This window comes from Delphinapterus leucas, chromosome 12, assembly GCF_059928025.1.
Source record: "Delphinapterus leucas isolate spDelLeu-1000000601 "Yukka" chromosome 12, BTC_Dleu_Yukka2, whole genome shotgun sequence".
NCBI classification, from domain to species: Eukaryota; Metazoa; Chordata; class Mammalia; order Artiodactyla; family Monodontidae; genus Delphinapterus; species Delphinapterus leucas.
Genome location: NC_143140.1, coordinates 39,739,723 through 39,760,883, shown reverse-complemented (window position 1 = coordinate 39,760,883; position 21,161 = coordinate 39,739,723). Strand labels below are relative to the sequence as shown.

At 38.9% G+C, this 21,161-nt stretch overlaps 1 protein-coding gene across 2 annotated transcripts in view; it reads left to right on the top strand.

The window, feature by feature from the left end:
• Positions 1–412: 412 nt before the first annotated feature.
• The window catches only part of ASCC3 (activating signal cointegrator 1 complex subunit 3), a 337,466-nt gene continuing 316,717 nt past the window's right edge, over positions 413–21,161 (top strand). For both annotated transcript variants that reach the window (XM_089921889.1, XM_022553310.3), the window contains exon 1: positions 413–684. The gene's annotated coding sequence lies outside the window, so the exon portion shown is untranslated. The remainder of the gene's footprint in view (positions 685–21,161) is intronic.

The following is a 21,161-nucleotide window of genomic DNA, read 5'->3' as shown; positions in this document are numbered from 1 at the left end:
GCCAGGATTTCTGGCTGGCGATGACAATGGCAATTACTTGGTTCTTCACTCATACTCAGGGCTCCTCTCTCCTTTACCTGTAATAGGAATTACCTCCTCCGTGTCTTCACCTCACAGAGAAGGGCGGGGAGAAGATGGAACCGACTCAAGTAATTGCAGGGAAAGATGCTAAGGTAGCGATCTGGAGGTGGCAGGCCCGGCCTCGCAAGGGCACCCCACAGACACCGAGTCGCGGGAACGCGCGCACCCGCGCCCACGCCCGCCCGGGGGCGCGCCCTCGCCGCAGGCCTGGTCCCCCTCAGCGCTGGGCGGGCGGCGGGCGGGGCGGCGGCGCGCGCACGCGGGGGGGTGGGGCTGGGGGAGCCGACGTGCAGACGTTGGCGCCGCTGCGGGCGGGTGACGTGTAGGCCCGCGCTTGCTCCGCCCCCTCCCTCCTCTCCGGGTCTGTGGGTCTGTCCGGCTGTCGGGCTGTCTTCGCGTACCCTGCCCCGTGGCTGGAGGGGACCCGGCAAGCCCGGTGTGGGGTGCGGACTAGGACGCGGCGGGGCAGCTGCCTGCTGGCATCCTCTGCACTGCCCTCCGCCCCTCACCCGGCGTGGGAAGTAAAGATCAAACCGAAATGGAGGGAGGCGCGGAGGCAGGAGCTGGCGGAGAGATGAGAAGCGCATGAACCGGGGCCGAGAGGTGAGGAGAAGGAAGTGGGAGGAGGAGAAGGGGTGCTGCGGCCCTGAGAAGCCGGTAGGAGGCGGGGCCAGGGTGCCCCTTGGACTATTCCCGTTCGGCCCCGGAGGCAAGCCCGGACCTGTCATCCCTCTCGGGGCCGGAGACTTGTCTGTGGTCTCGGATAGTCTCGTCCTTTTCATGGAATTTGTAGGGTGGGGGTGGGAACCAAAAAATGAACCAGAGTCACATGTTGCCAAGGTGTTAGGCCACAACGTGTTGACCAGATGGGTAATTTTTAAAAATTTTTCCTGTGCGTGGGTGATTTGTTTTCATTAGGGTTTTTTGTGTTTTTTTGTGTGTTTTTTTCCCGTTACAAAAATGTAGTAACTTTTTCGTTTTCTTCACGTGGACTTGGGAGAGAAATCAGCTTCCTTGTGTTTTTTACCTCCACACTGAAAAGTAAATAAAGTGGGTGGGGAGTGGACCATGGTGAATTTAGCAATCGAGGAGTCTAGAATGTTACTTCGAAATAAGTGTTGTATGTGCAAGCGTGCTGAGGTGTTGTGGGTACGTGGGCAGTTCTTTTAAATAGGCTTCTTATCACACATTAACTCATTCATTGACTGCAGTGTGTTCGTGTATTTTGCTGTTTAGTTTAAAAGAAACATTTTATAGGAAGCTAAAAGTTTTATGTGAATGGTATCACATGTGTAGTTCAAACTAGTAATAATATTTTCTGTCTTTCTTTCCCTAAGTAAGATTAGATTGAAGAGCGGTCACCATCACCAGGTTGCATGTTTCATAGATTGAAATCACTTTTCTGATTTTCAAAGTGTTCTCAGAAGTTGAGAATTCAGCTTTTGATTCCACTCTGGATCGTGCTTCTCTTCATGTATCTTTCATTTTTAATGATAATTATAATAATATTCTTGCATAAGAAAAATGCTCCTTAGAGATACCAGTTAAGTGTAAGCTAAATAATATTATTTAAATGAATTAATTTTTCATAGCTTAAGTTGTGATCCCTGCTGAATAGTTTTAGTTTTTGTTCATTTGTCATTCACTTATTTATGTCTTCATATGTACCAGGCACTATGCTAGGCCTAGGAAATCAAGAGACATAGGATGTCGGTACTTATGGAACTTTCTGTAGTCCATCACCCTTTTAGTAGAGAATCTGGACTAGGGCTCCTGCTCATGTCATGGATCACTAGTTGACCTAAGCAAGGCTTTTTGCAAGAATAAGTTATTGTCAGTGTTTATATGTAAGTGGCATTGAAAGAGGAGCAGATTATTTTACTTGCCCAGGATGACTTGATTTTGCCTTTGATGAAAAAGATGGTATGCATGCTAGTGTTTTGCCAGTTAAGAGGAGTAAGTTTTCTTTTTGCAAAGTTGGCTTAGTTGTAAAATTCACAATTGGAAATCAGTTTCTACCTGAAAAATAATACTTCATTTTTCCAGTTTTTACATTGGTCTGAGTGATCTATGTGTTAATAACTTGTAATTCATAAGCATTCTATGCACAAAGCATATTCATGAGGAAAATGTATAGTACTTGTTGAATGAAGTAAATTTATTGCCCCATAGTACCTTACATGGGGAGGTAGTTAACATGAGCCCTTTTAGTACAGAATAATCTTGATGTAATGTGACACAGTTTGAAACTTTGAGCAGATATCTACCTGAAACTGAAATTACAGCAAAGACATTTATGGAAAGAAAAAGTGCATAATTACCAAGGAGGAGAGAGTAAGGTATCTAATATGTATTTAGTACTCATCCAAAGGGAGGCATTGTGTGTTATACTCTAAAGTTACTTAAAGTAGGGACTGGATCTTATTTCTCATTTCTTTTGCCTGGTATAATACTTAGCACATAGTTGACAGACCCATATAGATGTTCATTAATTCAATATGTACCATCTCATTTGAGTATTTTGCATGTAGATGAGCAAGTATGTTTGAGTGAGTTTGTCTATTGTTTGTTCATTTTCCAGCTCTGCGTTGGCTGTGGTAATGTCTTATAGGTTGTCCTAATTTATTTCTGAAACTGTCTCTGTGATTCAGAGTTAATGCAATTCAACCCATGTTTGAGTATTCTGATTTTAATCAGATCATTCAGCCTGAAAGGGGCATAAAAAATCATTTTGTTATTCCTCTTCATTTTATTGATCAGAAAATTGATATCCTGAGAAGTTAGCTGATTTTCTACCATCAAACAAAAATTGGCATCTGAATTAATTTCTTTTTATTCTGCTTCTTCCTACTACAGTCTGTCTCTCCTCGTTGTTATTTGAATAGAATAACTCTTGGAGACCTTTGTAAATTAAGATAGATTCCCATTTTATCTTCCTGGTTTTGGAGTTTTTGACTAGTTTTCCTCCACTTCTGTGATTCCCTCTTTAAAGATAATTCTTAGGAATTGCATTCATTATCAAAGGTTTGAACTGACATGGAAAATAAGGATACAATTTTGAGAGGTACATGATTTAAAGATATAATATGTAAGACAATTGCCGGTAACAGTAAGCATTCTCAGGATATGTTTTAATAAGATAATTGGCAAGAAATATTTATAGTTGAAGAGAAGAAAGTTCATACCTAGTTATTTAATGACTAAACCAAAGATTGTCAAACTGCTGAATCATAATCTTGGGGGGTGGTGTCTAGAAATGTCTATTTTCAAGCAACTCCCAAGTGATTCCAGTGCCACCAATTCATACTGTGAAGAACTTCTATATTAAAGCATATGAATTCAAGAGCCTCTTAATTTTGGATAGTATCTATCTTATTACACCAGAACTTCAAAAGAAGGAAGGTAGTTTATCTCAGGATTATGGAGTAGTCAGGGAGGCAGTTGCTAATGTTCTCCAGCATTTTCAAAGACTTGCTAGGTCATTTTCAAACGCAGTCAGTAACTAGCAAGTTACTCAGTTGTGTGTAGCTAAGAAACATGGCATATGAATTTGATAAAGGAAAATTTATATTCCATTCCAGGTGAGGAAATCCTTGCTTACCAATGAGACAACTTGTCCTTGTAGAAAAATTCTTGAAAGTGAATAAAATGTCCAACAAGCCAATCAAATAGAACAACGTAAAAATGATAAATGCTACTCTTATTTATAAATATTGATAGATGTAAGTATGTCTTAATCTTGATTTAAGAAACTTAATTATAAAAGTCTACATAAATGATTTACAAGAATAAATTAATGACAGTATACAATCTGCAAAAATAATTTCAGTGCATCCTTTCCCAGTGCACATATATTTTCTAAAATGAGACCTGCTTTAAGTAGTACCTCTAACACCAGGGAGGCTCACTAAACGTTCTTTTTGAGCGTTCTTTAAGGAGTGAAGGAAGCTTTGCAAAAATATTAGCAATGCTTTTACTCTGAAGATTGGTGTGGTAAGGAATAACCTAAAAATCAATTCTGGAAAGCTTCACAGTAATACTCTGAGTACACATCATTGAACAGATATTTATTGAGTTCTTTGGCACAGACCAAGAACCATACAGGGTACCAGGGAAAAGAAGACATACATCACTTTTGCACTCTTGGAGATTATAGGCAAGATGTTGGCTTTGGGAGACTGTTCAATGAAATTCCTTAAGGAATTTGAGGGGTGGCTTGGCTGAACACCAAGTTTTGAAAACTCCTCTGTTTGTATTTATTAGAAACAACACTGGAAGAACATAGCTAAAATTCTATATCCAGTGGACATTTTACCACATGTCTTGACAGCGTTTGACATGGTTGACCATACCTCTTCCTTAAAACTTATCCTTTCCTTGGTTTCAGAGACACCACCCTGGCCTTATTTGGCCTCCTGTTGTTCAGGATCTCCTTTATAGACCTTTCTACCCATTTATTCTGTAAAGTCTCGTGTTACTCCAGCTTCTGCTGTTCTTGTCTTCTTAGTCTTCACACAAATCCTTGGGTGATTTTTATCTATTCCCATGATACTCCTTATGATTCTCATGTTTGTATCCAGACCTCTCTCCTGAACTTCGCACCTGAATATTCAGTCCCTACTGACCGTTTCTACTTGAATGTCATACAGACATCTCAGACTCAACTCATCTGAGATTGAACTCATGATATTCCTAACTGCCCCCCCTACCCAAGAAAAATTCTGAGCCCTAATTCAGTGAATTCTGTCATCAACCTGATCTATACATGTGGAGGTCAGCTGAGGTCCTTGCCTCCTTCCCCACCACAGATAGAAATAATCAGAGTAAGCCAAATAAATTTAATTGAATTACCTGATTCCTCCACTTTTCTCTAAATCACTACCACTACTTCGTTTCAGGAACCCATCATCTCCTCATCTTCATCTCTTCATCTGGATTACTGCAGCAACCTCCTAGTATCTTTCTGCTTCAGGTCTTGCCTTCCTGTGGTCCATAGTACTGCAGTCATAGTAATGTCTATTAAACACAGCTCAAGTCAAAAACTCTTCTGAAGATTTCTTTTACTATTAGAACAATTTCTAAACAACATAACTTATGAGGCCCTTCATGACCTCATTCCTACCTATCTCTCCAGCTCCATCTCTTGCCACATTACATACTCTTTGACCACTATGCTCCAGTCATCTTTTCAGTTCCTTGAGTGTGAAATGTTCTCACCCCTCATCTGGAATATGTTGCCCTTTTTACCTAACACTTCATCCTTGAAGTCTCAAGTAAGAAAGCTGCTTTTCCTTCCCAACCTCCTTTCTTGCTAGGCTAGATGCACCTGCTTTGTGTTCCGATAACACTCATTACTGCTTCCTTTTATAGATAGCAGTCTTAGTTTGTATTGAGATAGCTTATTTAATTGGGTTGTCTTCCCCACCAGGCTGTGAGCTTCGCAAGGGCAGGTAGCAGATTGATTTTGCTCACTGTGGTTCACCCAGCCTGGTGTCCAGCATGCAGTGGAAATACTAGTTAAGAAATATCAATTGAGTGAAAGTTGTTCCTGCATTCTTCTACTATGATTTTCCTGCTGAGCCCACTCCTACCCTAGAGTTTCTAGCAACTGTTGACTATCCTTTTACCCTTGCTTTTGCTTTTCTACTTTATTAGCTTGAGATTTTGAAAAAAACTTACCCCCAAAATAAGAATTACCTTTCTGCATATATAAGTTCTTTGAAAAGAATGGCATCATGAGTTGAATAAATCACATTAGCTTTTGATTTCTTTTGTGTTTGAGTAAATTTCCTTGTTTGTAACACCTCTTTTCTTAGGGACTGAAATAAGTTAATCAAATAATTAAGCTAATTTCTGTGAAACTATATTTTTGAGGTCTTGAAATAAAGATGATATAAGCTTCAAAAAATAAATGTATAGGAATCCAGACCTGTAAATTCTGCCTCTTTTTTTTGTGGCATCTTTGGCTTCCCTTTATTCTTCCTGTCAGTCCATCCATCCAGCCATTATACAAATATTTACCGAGACTGCACGAGGCCCCAGGCACTGTTTAGGTGCTTTGGATACTGCAGTGAACAAAGCAAAGTCCCCACCCTTGTGGGGATCTTACTCTATTGGATGAAGCTGACAACAAGCACAGTGATAAGTGCCTTGAAGTAAAGTGGGTTGGGTGCAGGAGAAGGTTGAAGGAAAGGGTGCTGTTTTAGATAGGGTGGTCCGAGAAGGCGTCTCTGGTAAAGAGATGTTTGAGTAGCAACCTGAAGGAAATGAGGGACCTACCTTTGTGGCATCTGGGGGAAGAGTGTTCATCCAGAGGGATCTGCTTGGTATGGTTATATCACTGCACCAAGGCCAGTGTGGATGCCCCAAAATGAGCAAGGAGGAGAGTTACAGGGGATCAAATCAAAAGGTTGGAGAAAGCCAGATGCCTTGGGAGTTTTGAAGTTTACTTAGAGATATGGGAAACCTTTGGGGGGTTTTGAGCAGAGGAGAGCCACAATGTTATTTGTTTTAGAAAAGAATCATTCTTGTTTATATGTGGAAGTTAGATTGTTAGGGAGTAAGGGTGAAAACAGGGAGACTAAATAGGCCATTGCAGTAAACTGGGGAAGAGATGGTAATGATGAGAAGTGGTCAGATTCTGGATATATTTTGAAGGTAGAATTGGGAGACTTTCCTGATAAAGTGGATGGTGTAAAGCATAACTCCAAGGTTTTTGGTCTGAGCAGCAGGCAGAGTGGAGTTGTGATTTATTAAAGTGAGGTAGACCATAAGAGGAGGTTTGCATGGGAGATAAATTTTGACATTTTTAAGTTTGAGCTCGATTTAAGTGGAGATGTGGAAGAGGCATGGGTGGACAAATCTGGAGTACAGGTGAGATGCGCAGGATGGAGATAAGAATTTGGTGTTAGAATATAAATGATACTTAAAGCCTTGAGACTGAAGGATCACATGGGGAATGACTGTAGCTAAAGAAAAGGTCTGAACTCTGAGCTTAGGGGCAAAGCAGTGTTAAAGGATAGTAGGATGAGGAGGAACCAAGAAGAGTGGAAAAAGCCAAGAGATAATGTAGGAGAAAAAACAAGACATATTGGTGTCCTAGATGCCAAGTGAAGCAACTGTTCAGAAGGGCTGGGTCAAAATCTCCTGACAGGGATCAAACAAGGACTGAGAAGTAACATTGAATTTGGCCATGTTGAGCTTATTTGTGACCTTTATAGCTCTTTTGGTGGAATAGTACAGGTTAAAGCCTGATAGGACTGGAGTGTCTGCTGTAGATAGCGATCAAAAAAGTGGGGTGTTAATTGAAAAGGGCTGTGGAGTTTTTAAATATGGGAGCAGCTACAGCATATTTTGGGGTTTTGGAAATCATCCAATAGAGAAGAAAATATTACTAACAAGGAGAGAGGGGACTTTCACTTCAGCAACTTTATCACTGTGTCCCCACTGAATGTTTTTCTTCTTCTTTTTTTTTTTGGCTGCGTTGGGTCTTCGTTGCTGTGCGTGGACTTTCTCTAGTTGCGGCGAACGGGGGCTACTCTTTGTTGTGGTGCACGGGCTTCTCATTGCAGTGGCTTCTCTTGTTGCGGAGCATGGGCTCTAGGCGCACGGGCTTCAGTAGTGGTGGCATGTGGGCTCAGTACTGGTGGCTCATGGGCTCTTGAGCGCAGGCTCAGTAGTTGTGGTGCATGGGCTTAGTTGTTCTGTGGCATGTGGGATCTTCCTGGGCCAGGGCTCGAACCTGTGTCCCTTGCATAGGCGGATTCTTAACCACTTTGCCACCAGGAAGTCCCTGAATGTTTTTGTTGAATGAATGAGTTAATGGATGGGTAGAAGTATTTTCACCAGATGCAGTATAATTTTTTTTTAATCAATGCTGAATAAAAAGTGGAATAAAGAACACTTCAGTTAACACCTCCTTTTCCAGATCGTTGTGGGATTTTTTAGGTTTCAGTCTTCTTTAGTTAGATTACCATCTTGAAGTTTACTTTTTCACCCTGGTGAACCTGGTGTTTCTCAGGTCTTTGCAGCTGCCCTCACAAATGATCTATTAAAATGTGTCACCACTACAGACTTGTCGAATCTTTTACTTTTTGTTCATTTTTCTCATTTGAACTTTTAAAGAGTTGGTACCTATTTCAAAAATTTTGAGACCTCTTGTTAACTATTATTCTTGACTTAAGAAGATACAGTATTTGCCAGAAGAGTGAAGGAATACAGATTTTTGAATGTTCAGAGTAGGGTTGCCAAATAAAATACAAGATGCAGAGTTAAATTCGAATTTCAGGTAATGACAAGCAACTTTTTTAGTATAAATATATCCCATGTAAGTATGTCCCAAATATTGCATGGGACATATTATACTAAAAAATTAATTGAAATTCAAATTTAACTCTGACTTTATATTTTTATCTGCTAATCTGGCAACTGTAATTTAGAAAAAAAGGTTTGTATGATTCATAGTCTGAGAGTATAAACACAAAGGTAGATCTTCAGAGTCTGGGTCTCTGGAGAATGTAATACTGATGGTATATTCATACATAACTCTGATGATCAAGAAGAGAGAGGTGTCTCAAGAAACTGATGTTGCTGTGCCTGAATATTTTTAAAAAATATAAATTGAACATGGAGAAGGAGTACACGAACTAAGAATGAATTAAAGAAAAGAGAGTTTGTGGGATCTGTGATGCGTATCCTTGAAGAAACATTAAGGTTAGCAAAAACAGTTTTTAAGCTACATTCAACAGTGTGTTTCTTGGGGCAGTTACTAGGATGTTAAAAGAGAATATAGAGTTCATTAACTACTTGATCTCTTCTTTCTTTTATGCTAAGGAGAATGGAGAATGGACTCTGGATTGAAAATGGCAGAATTGATTTGGATTAAATGGAATTGAAGCACATTATGGGTAGCAGTATTAAAAGAGCACCCAGATGTTCAGCGTTCAGTCTCTCATAAGCCTGAGCATTTTCAGTAGTGCTTTCAGAACCTGCGATTTGGCAGACATTCAGTTTGATGCTTTCACAACTCTTCTTTCTCTTATTAGGCTTCTGTGTTTATTTACAACTTAATTAAAACTTTTAATTGTGCAGTATTTCAAGAATATGGAAAATTTTCAGAAAATAATGTAATACACTCCTATACTTGCCATACAGATTTAACAAGTAGTAATTTTTGCCTTATTTGCTTCAGTTCTTCTCTTTTGAAAAGTATTGCTAATTTTTTTCCCCTCTTTTGTCCCTTCTGTGCTGCCTCTCAATCCATTACCTTGAAGCTGGTGTATATAGTTCTCATGCATGTTTCTACATATTTCTGTGTGACAGGATATAAGCCAAGGATTAATGAGGGAGATTGATGGAAAGAAATGGGATTGATTAGCTTGGTGAAGAGAAAATTTAAAGTAGGATTACAGGTTCCTTCAACTATCTAGAAGTCACTCATGTGAAAAGAGTACTTAACTTTGATAACTTATTGACATTAGGCAGTACAGATAATTTTTTTAAAGTACTTTTAATATCAGAAAGCAACATGTAGTACTTAGTGACCTAATTCTTTTATAATCTATACTTACATGGAAACTTTTATAAAACATTGAAAAACATCAATGTTCAACCTACACAAATGTCATTTTTTTAAAAAAAATCAACAACAATCATGATTTTCCTAATGTCTTTACTGTAAATATGGTTAACCAGCAATCTTTAGAGAAATGACTATATTACTATTTAAAAATTTGTTAAGGGTACACATCCTGAAATATTTAAGACATCAGAGAAAGTGAATTTTAAAAAAATGTTCTTCATGTTTTGATGCTTTTTGAAGCATGGTGTTTCTTTCAGTAATTGCATTCTAAAAAAGGTGGGAGGTATCATTGACAAAACCTGCTTTTCTGTGAACTGTAGTATATATAATATGTTGGTAAGAAAAATGGCTTAGAAGTTCGAATGTAAGAAAGAATGAGAGATACGGGTCTGACCCTTTCACACACCTTTCAGTTTAGGAAACTGAATATCAGAGGATGGAGTCGATAGGGAAGTGAGAGTTCAGCTCAGAACAAGGCACAGAGAAAACATTCTTATGGACTATACTTGCCAGGGCACATTTCTGACTAATACAAAGTGAAAGAGAGTACCCTGTTTTTGTAAGTAATTAAGTTTTTATTCATAAAGATTGAAACAGACAGTTCAGACTAGAATGTTAAATAATGGTCATGGCAATACATTCTTTCAGAAAGATTAAGTAAAGCATACATGACATGTAATATAGTAGCACAATAAAATTCTTACCATGTGTTTGTTCTAATTCATAATGCCCAATAAATTAAGTGATTTACTTTCCTGTTTTTATATTTCTTGTTTACCACATAAATTCATCTGAGTCCTGATTTTAGTGTCTAGTTTTTCTCTACTTGAGAGAGAGGGGTAGAGATTTCATTCTGCTATTACGAGGTAGGTGCCAACTTCTTTTACACAGTGTCAGTGTTAGGGTGATTTAAGAATTTCCTCTACACTGATCTTCAAGATGGCAGAGGAGTAAGACGTGGAGATCACCTTCCTCCCCAAAAATACATCAAAAATACATCAACACGGGGAACAACTCCTACAGAACACCTACTAAATGCTGGCAGAAGACCTCAGACTTCCCAAAAGGCAAGAAACTCCCCACGTACCTGGGTAGGGCAAAAGAGAAAAGAAAAAACAGAGACAAAAGGATAGGGACGGGACCAGCACATCTGGGAGGGAGCCGTGAAGGAGGAAAAGTTGCCACACGCTAGGAAGCCCCTTCACTGGCAGAAATGGGGAGTGACAGGGGTGAAGCTTAGGAACCACGGAGGAGAGCAGAGCAACAGGGGTGCAGGGGGCAAAGTGGAGAGATTCCTGCACAGAAGATCAGTGCCAACCAGCACCCACCAGCCTGAGAGGCTTGTCTGCTCACCCACTGGGGTCGGTGGGGGCTGGGAGCTGAGGCTCAGGCTTCAGAGGTCAGATCTCAGGGAGAGGACTGGGGTTGGCTGTGTGAACACAACCTGAAGGGGGCTAGTGCACCACAGCTAGCTGGGAGGGAGTCAGGGAAAAAGTCTGGACCTGCATAAGAGTCAAGAGACCATTGTTTCAGGGTGAGCGAGGAGAGGGGATTCAGCGCACTGACTAAAGGAGCTCCAGAGATGGGTGTGAGCCATGGCTATCCGCATGGGCACCAGAGACGCACGTGAAACACTAAGGCTGCTGCTGCAGCCACCAAGAATCCTGTGTGCAAGCGCAGGTCACTATCCACACCTCCCCTCCCGGAAGCCTGTGCAGCCCACCACTGCCAGGGTCCCGTGATCCAGGGACAACTTCCTCAGGAGAACACACGGCGTGCCCCAGGCTGCTACAACGTCACACCAGCCTCTGCCGCCGTAGGCTCACCCCACATTCCATACCCCTCCCTCCTCCCGGCCTGAGTGAGCCAGAGCCCCCGAATCAGCCACTCGTTTAACCCCCGCCTGTCTGGGTGAAGAACAGAAGCCAGAGGATGACCTACATGCAGAGATGGGGCCAAATCCAAAGCTGAACCCCAGGAGCTGTGTGAACAAAGAAGAGAAAAGGGAAATCTGTGCAGCCCCAGGAGCAATGGATTAAATCTCCACAATCAACTTGATATACCCTGCACCTGTGGAATACCTCAATAGACAGTGAATCATCCCAAAACTGATGCAGTGGACTTTCAGAGCAACTGTAGACTTGGGGTTTGCTTTCTGTGTCTAATTTGTTTCTAGTTTTATGTTTGTCTTAGTTGACTATTTAGAGCTAATTATCATTGGTGGATTTGTTTATTGATTTGGTTGCTCTCTTCCTCTTATATGTATATATATATATTTTTTTTCCTTTTTCTCTTTTTGTGAGTGTGTATGCTTCTTTGTGTGAGTTTGTCTGTATAGGTTTGCTTTTACCATTTGTCCTAGGGCTCTGTCTGTTGTTTTTTTTAGTATAGTTTTTAGTGCTTGTTATCATTGGTGGATTTGTTTCTTGGTTTGCTTGCTCTCTTCTTTTTTTTAATTAATTACTTTATTATTTTATTTTAATAATATATTTTTTAATTTTAAAAACTTTATTTTTTTAAAATTTTTTCTTTCTCTCTTTTTTTTTCTTTTCTCACTCTTCTTCTGAGCTGTGTGGCTGACAGGATCTTGGTGCTCTGGCTGGGTGTCAGCCCTGAGCCTCTGAGGTGGGAGAGCTGAGTTCAGGACATTGGTCCACCAGATACCTCCCGGCCCCTCGTAATATCAGTCAGTCAGATATCTTCCAGAGATATCCCTCTCAACACTAAGACGCAGCTCCACTTAGTGACCAACAAGCTGCAGTGCTGGACACCCCATTGCAAACAACTAGCAAGACAGGAACACAACCCCACCCATTAGCAGAGAGGTTGCCTAAGATCATAATACGGTCACAGACACCCCAAAACACATCAGCAGACACGGCACTGCCCACCAGAAAGGCAAGATCCAGCCTCATCCACCAGAACACAGGCACAAGTCCCCTCCACCAGGAAGCCTACACAACCCACTTAACCAACCTTACCCACTGGGGGCAGATACCAAAAACAATAGGAACTACGAACCTACAGCCTGTGAAAAGGAGACCCCAAACACAGTAAGTTAACCAAATGGGAACACAGAGAAATACACAGCAGATGAAGGAGCAAGGTAAAAACCCACCAGACCTAACAAATGAAGAGGAAATAGGCAGTCTACCTGAAAAAGAATTCAGAGTAATGATAGTAAAGATGATCCCAAATCTCAAAAGTAGAATGGAGAAAATACAAGAAACATTAACAAGGACCTAGAAGAACTAAAGAGCAAACAAACAATGATGAACAACACATAAAATGAAATTAAAAATTCTCTAGAAGGAATCAATAGCAGAGTAATGGAGACAGAAGAACGGATAAGTGACCTGGAAGATAAAATAGTGGAAATAACTACTGCAGAGCAGAATAAAGAAAAAAGAATGAAAAAAATTGAGGACAGTCTCAGAGACCTCTGGGACAACATTAAATGCACCAACATTTGAATTATATGGGTCCCAGAAGAAGAAGTTAAAAAGAAAGGGTCTGAGAAAATATTTGAAGAGATTATAGTTGAAAACTTCCCTAATATGGGAAAGGAAATAGTCAAGTCCAGGAAGTGCAGAGAGTCCCATACAGGATAAATCCAAGGAGAAACACGCCAAGACACATATTAATCAAACTATCAAAAATTAAATACAAAGAAAAAATATTAAAAGCAGCAAGGGAGAAACAACAAATAGCATACAAGGGAATCCCCGTAAGGTTAATAGCTGCTCTTTCAGCAGAAACTCTGTAAGCCAGAAGGGAGTGGCAGGACATATTTAAAGTGATGAAAGGGAAAAACCTACAACCAAGATTACTCTACCCAGCAAGGATCTCATTCAGATTCGATGGAGAAATTAAAACCTTTAAAGACAAGCAAAAGCTAAGAGAATTCAGCACCACCAAACCAGCTTTACAACAAATGCTAAAGGAACTTCTCTAGGCAGGAAACACAAGAGAAGGAAAAGACCTACAATAACAAACCCAAAACAATTAACAAAATGGGAATAGGGACATACATATCACTAATTACCTTAAATGTAAATGGATTAAATCCTCCAACCAAAAGACATAGACTGGCTGAATGGATACAAAAACAAGGCCTGTACATATGCTGTCTACAAGAGACCCACTTCAGACCCAGGGACACATACAGACTGAAAGTGAGGGGATGGGAAAAGGTATTCCATGCAAATAGAAATGAAAAGAAAGCTGGAGTAGCAATTTTCATATCAGACAAAATAGACTTTAAAATAAAGACTATTACAAGAGACAAAGAAGGACACTACCTAATAATGACCAAGGGATCAATCCAAGAAGAAGATATAACAATTGTAAATATTTATGCACCCAACATAGGAGCACCTCAGTACATAAGGCAAATGCTAGCAGCCATAAAAGGGGAAATTGACAGTAACACAATAATAGTAGAGGACTTTAACACCACACTTTCACCAATGGACATATCACCCAAAATGAAAGTAAATGAGGAAACACAAGCTTTAAATGACATATTAAACAAGATGGACTTAATTGATATGTATAGGACATTCCATCCAACAACAACAGAATGTACTTTCTTCTCAAGTGCTCATGGGACATTTTCCAGGGTAGATCATATCTTGGGTCACAAACCAAGCCTTGGTAAATTTAAGAAAATTCAAATCATATCAAGTATCTTTTCCAACCATAATGCCTTAAGATTAGATATCAGTTACAGGAAAAAAAACTATAAAAAATACAAACACATGGAAGCTAAAAAATACACTACTAAATAACCAAGAGTTCACTGAAGAAATCAAAGAGGAAATCAAAAAATAACTAGAAACAAATGACAATAAAAACACAATGACCCAAAACCTATAGGATGCAGCAAAAGCACTTCTACAAGGGAAGTTTATGGCAATACAATCCTACCTTAAGAAACAAGAAACATCTCAAATAAACAACCTAACATTACACCTAAAGCAATTAGAGAAAGAAGAACAAAAAAACCCCCAAAGTTAGCAGGAGGAAAGAAATCATAAGGATCAGATCAAAATTAATGAAAAAGAAAAAAACAGTAGCAAATATCAGTAAAACTAAAAGCTGGTTCTTTGGGAAGATAAGCAAAATTGATAAACCATTAGCCAGACTTATCAAGAAAAAAAGGGAGAAGACTCAAATCAGAATTAGAAATGAAAAGGAAGGAACAACTGACACTGCAGAAATACAAAGGATCATGAGAGATTACTACAAGCAACTCTATGCCAATAAAATGGACAACTTGGAAGAAATGGACAAATTCTTAGAAAAGCACAACCTTCCGAGACTGAAGCAGGAAGAAATATAAAATAAAAACAGACCAGTCACAAGCACGGAAATTGAAACTGATTAAAGTCATTTTCATTCATTAAAGAAATTGAAACTGTGATTAAAAGTCTTCCAACAGACAAAAGCCCAGGACCAGATGGCTTCACAGGCGAATTCTATCAAACGTTTAGAGAAGAGCTAACACCTATCCTTCTCAAACTCTTTCAAAATATATCAGAGGGAGGAACACTCCCAAACTCATTCTACGAGGCCACCATTACCCTGATACCAAAACTAGACAAAGATGTCACAAAAAAAGAAAACTACAGGCCAATATCACTGATGAACATAGATACAAAAATGCTCAACAAAATACTAGCAAACAGAATCCAACAGCCTATTAAAAGGATCATACAGCATGATCAAGTGGGGTTTATTCCAGGAATGCAAGGATTCTTCAATATACGCAAATCAATCAATGTGATAAACCATATTAACAAATTGAAGGAGAAAAACCATATGATCATCTCAGTAGATGCAGAAAAAGCTTTCAACAAAATTCAATACCCATTTATGATAAAAATCCTCCAGAAAGTAGGCATAAAGGAACTTACCTCAACATAATAAAGGCCATATATGACAAACCCACAGCCAACATCCTTCTCAGTGGTGAAAAACTGACACCATTTCCACTAAGATCAGACCAAGACAGGGTTGCCCACTCTCACCAGTATTATTCAACATCGTTTTGGAAGTTTTAGCCACAGCAGTCAGAGATGAAAAAGAAATAAAAGAAATCCAAATCGGCAAAGAAGAAATAAAACTGTCACTGTTTGCAGATGACATGATACTATACATAGAGAATCCTAAAGATGCTACCAGAAAACTACTAGAGCTAATCAATGAATTTGGTAAAGTAGCAGGATACAGAAGTAATGCACAGAAAACAGTTGCATTCCCGTATACTAATGATGAAAAATCTGAAAGAGAAATTAAGGAAACACTCCCATTTACCATTGCAACAAAAAGAATAAAATACCTAGGAATAAATCTACCTAAAGAGACAAAAGATCTGTATGCAGGAAAGTATAAGACACTGATGAAAGAAATTGAAGACGATACAAAGAGATGGAGAGAAGAATCAACATTGTGAAGAATCAACATTGTGAAAAGGACTGTACTACCCAAAGCAATTGACAGATTCATTGCAATCCCTATCAAACTACCAATGGCAGTTTTCACAGAAGTAGAAAAAAAAATTTCACAATTTGTATGGAGATACAAAAGACCCCCAATAGCCAAAGCAACCTTGAGAAAGAAAAACGGAGCTGGAGGAATCAGGCTCCCTGACTTCAGACTATACTACAAAGGTATGGTAATCAAGACAGTATGGTACTGGCACAAAAACAGAAATATAGATCAATGGAACAGGGTAGAAAGCCCAGAGATAAACCCATGCACCTATGGTTACCTCATCTTTGATAAAGGAGTTAAGAATAAACAGTGGAGAAAAGAGAGCCTCTTTAAAAAGCTGTGCTGGGAAAACTGGACAGCTACATGTAAAAGAATGAAATTAGTACACTCCCTAACACCATACACAAAAATAAACTCAAAATGGATTAAAGACCTAAATGTAAGGCCAGGCACTATAAAACTCTTAGAGGAAAACATAGGCAGAATACTCATGACATAAATCATAGCAAGATCCTTTTTCATCCACCTCCTAGAGAGAGGGAAATAAAAACAAAAATAAACAAATGGAACCTAATGAAATTTAAAAGCTTTTGCACAACAAAGGAAACCTTAAGATGAAAAGACAACCCTCAGAATGGGAGAAAATATTTGCAAATGAAGCAACTGACAAAGGATTAATCTCCAAAATATACAAGCAGCTCATGCAGCTCAATATCAAAAAAAAAACAACAATCCAAAAATGGGCAGAAGACTGAATAGACATTTCTCCAAAGAAGATATACAGATTGCCATCAAACACATGAAAGGATACTCAACATCACTTATCATTAGAGAAATGCAAATCAAAACTACAATGAGATATCGCCTCACACTGGTCAGAATGGCCATCTTCAAAAAGTCTACAAAGAATAAATGCTGGAGAGAGTGTGGAGAAAAGGAAACCCTCTCACACAGTTGGTGGGAATGTAAATTGATGCAGCCACTAGGGAGAACAGTATGGAGGTTCCTTAAAAAACTAAAAATAGAACTACCATATGACCCAGCAATCCCAGTACTGGGCATATACCCTGAGAAAACCATAATTCAAAAAGAGTCATGTACCACAATGTTCATTGCAGCACTAATTACAATAGCCAGGACATGGAAGTGTCCATCAAGTGATGAATGGATAAGGAAGATGTGGCACATATATACAATGGAATATTCCTCAGCCATAAATAGAAACGAAATTGAGTTATTTGTAGTGAGGTTGATGAACCAGAGTCTGTCATACAGAGTGAAGTAAGTCAGACAGAGAAAACAAATACTGTAGGCTAATACATATATATATATAGAATCAAAAAAAAAAAGTAGTTCTGAAGAACCTAGGGGCAGGACAGGAATAAAGACACAGACAGAGAATGGACTTGAGGGCACGGGGAGGGGGAAGGGTAAACTGGGTTGAAATGAGAGAGTTGCATGGACATATATACACTACCAAATGTAAAATAGATAGCTAGTGGGAAGCAGCCACATAGTACAGGGAGATCAGCTCGGTGTTTTGTGACCACCTAGAGGGGTGGGATAGGGAGTGTGGGAGGGAGTCGCAACAGGGAGGGCATATGGGGATATATGTATATGTATAGCTGATTCAGTTTCTTATACTGCAGAAACTAACACAGCATTGTAAAGCTATTATACTCCAATAAAGATGTTAAAAAAAAAAGAATTTCCTCTACTATGCATAAAACAGTGAGTAAAGATCAAAGCCATCATATCCTTTGATAAATACTTTTTTGGATTTGGAGTATATGATCCTAGTTGTTTGAGTATAAAAACTTGCATCAGATTTCTAAAAGATCACCAGAGCTCATATTCGGGAATGTAGTGGTGTTCCGTATAATTGTGGTACAGAGGAACAAGTAAGTGTACAAAGTCATGATAATTCTTCTCTAAACAGCTAAGGCTTGCTCCAGAGCATCACTTGAGCTTTGGTTTGGTGTATGAGGGTACCTCCTGAGAGGTTTCAATTCAAATTAATCTTTTCAGGGCTTATTAGGGGACAGGCACAAATTCCTTGGGTCTGTCTTTAAGAGGCCCATAGATTGGGATGGAATGAGAATGTTGCCTTTGTCAGCTAATCTGGCCCCAGACCTTTTTCACTGGAAAGGAAATATGTGGTGCCTCATATGTTGTGGGTCTCCTCCATGTGTTCTCTACAATATTGTGTGCTGGTTTGTTCCTTGTGGGATGTTCTTTCTTACTATCCTTGTTCTCATCTGTGCTGATACGTTATTCTAGCCTCTTATTTTCGCAAGAACATTTAAAAGAAAACTTTTCTTATCCTTTGTTAAAATTAATATAACCATGGGGGTCTTCTGTAGACTCTGGTTTATAGTTATGAGCCTGGCTAGGTTTTCTCCCCCACCTTTGGATGGGAAACCTGGAGTTGATATAAGTAAGTAATTGGAGGGAAAAGTTAGAGAACAACAATCTCATTTAGATAAATTTTATTCTTAACAAGCCATTATAGATTTTGATTTATACAAAAAGTATATATGTATATACTTAATCATCTTTCCCTTTCTTTCTCTGTTCTCCATGCTCTGAGTGTGTTTTCTAATTTGATTGGAAACTATTCAAGAGCAGTTGCTTCATGCTTAAGAATGAGTTAGGATCTAAAGTGAACTTGTTAGCTGGAAACTATAAATAGTTAAAATTTCCCTTGAAAATTCTTTAGGAGGACACCAGGTTGTCACAACATACTGTCTCTCAATATGTTGTATGCAGCCACGTTTTTCCTCCAAACTTGGAACATATCACAATTTCTGAGGGTGCACCAGATGAAATAGTTGGCTTGTGTTTAATGGCCATGTATATTTTTTTTAAAAGGGAGCTTAGTTTTAAACATTGGAGTCATGCAGTGCAGCAAGATTCTTAGTTTGTTATGCATGTAGTGATTGAAACAGATTAAGAGAGCATCATATTCTTGTTGCTCACCCCCATTCACTCTAGAGCATGTATTGAGTACATGAAATAGTGGGCAGAATCTCTAATATTACTGTTTATGTCTGTCTATGCCTTATTTTGGCCTCTTATGTTTGATTGATTCAAATAATTAAATGCACCTGTAATGTGATTCCACTACATTAACCAGTTGGTGGCAATAAAGTACAATAAAAGTAAGGAATACAAGTTCAATACGATTAAAATTTTCTTTAGGATTTACCATGAAAAAAAACCACCCCATTTTGAAATGGCATAGTAGAGGATTATATATATAGTGTTTTACATATATTAAGGCTATTAAGGCTGATGTTTTCTGAATTCTGATCTAAACAGTGTAAACTATATCACAACTTGATTTTTTAAACTTTTTAAAAATAAATTTACTTTATTTTTGGCTGTGTTGGGTCTTCGTTGCTGCACGTGGGCTTTCTCTAGTTGTGGCGAGCGGGGGCCGCTCTTCCTTGCGGTGCACAGGCTTCTCATTGTGGTGGCTTGTCTTGTTGCGGAGCATGGGCTGTAGGCGTGTGGGCTTCAGTAGTTGCGGCGAGTAGGCTCTAGAGTGCAGGCTCAGTAGTTGTGGCGCACAGGCTTAGTTGCTCCGTGGCATATGGCATCTTCCTGGACCAGGGCTCGAACCCGTGTTGCCTGCACTGGCAGGCAGATTCCCAACCAGTGAAGCCCACAGCTCGATTTTTTAAACTGGTGAATTAAAATATAAATATTTTAGCTTACTTTTTTTAACGATACGGTTTGTGGGCATATAATTTTATTTTAAGTATTGAAATTTTAAATTCTAATTTTTACTCCATTCATAGGCTACTCTGTCTTTTCAGTGTTTTTATTCCTTACCTACATTATATCCCTTTTACTTTTTTTTTTTCTTCCTAATAATTACCTGGTATCCATGATCACCAACAAGTAATTGCTTGGCTTTATACTCACTAGGAAATATGGTTTGTCTCTTCTGGAGTTTTTGTTAATTTTTTATAATTAAAAATACTGTAATTATATTTTCCTAAAGTTGCTATCAATCTGTTAGACCCTTTTTAGACTTGAGAAACACAGGTTTGGAATATGAAGAATAAATCTTACAATTTTTTATGTGATACTTCAAAATAATGTGTACTAGAATTGTAACTTACTCATTATTGGTTAATATCATTTCACAAAGGGAAATGCATTACTGTTAAATTTTTATCTTCCCTATTTGAATGTTAAAAAGGGCAGTTAACTTCTTCAAGACAGTTCCTTTTTATCTGTACATATATCTAATCACTGTAAAGATTCATTCAGATAACCATAGTGGGGGGTACTTCAGGCCAACAGGAAAAAATTGACTTTTAGGGTTTCAGTCTTTTAGCAATTGTATTTGTTCTGAGGCATCTTTTTATGTGTGCAATTGTCATTTAGTAGGCCACGCTAAATGTGGAATAGAAATTACTGTGGTAACAATTGCTTTGCAGGCCAGTTTATCTTGATGAGCATTCACTGTGTCTTATATATCAGAAATTTTAACCATAAACATTATGACGTTGTATCTTTAAGACCTCCTAGGTGAATGTTTTTTCCTTTCCTTTGGATCTCAAATCCAGCACTTAATCATTTGCACCATTTAGGCTCCACTGTCCTCCTACTGTCCCTGTGTTATAAAGCCTTAACCCTCTATAATACCAACCTTCATTCCTTTGCCAGGTTGTTGCCATTCTAAATTTATGGTTTCCGGTATGAGATGAGCATTCATTTGCCACCTGAAAAATCCTTTTATGGTTTATTAATCAATTTCCTCTCATTTTTGGTGGTAAGGTCAAACTTTTGCCTCTGTCTTTAAAAATTCCATCTCATCTTCTTTTGAATAGTCTTGGCAGATCTCAAAGAAAATAGGAGTCATTTTGGTGGAACTCTCTTTTACCATATTTTTTCTCCCCCATTCACCTTCTGCTTCCCATATTAGAAACATATCTGCACTTTGACTCATCCATCCCTCCATGTTCATCCTTCCATCCAAGTCTTATCG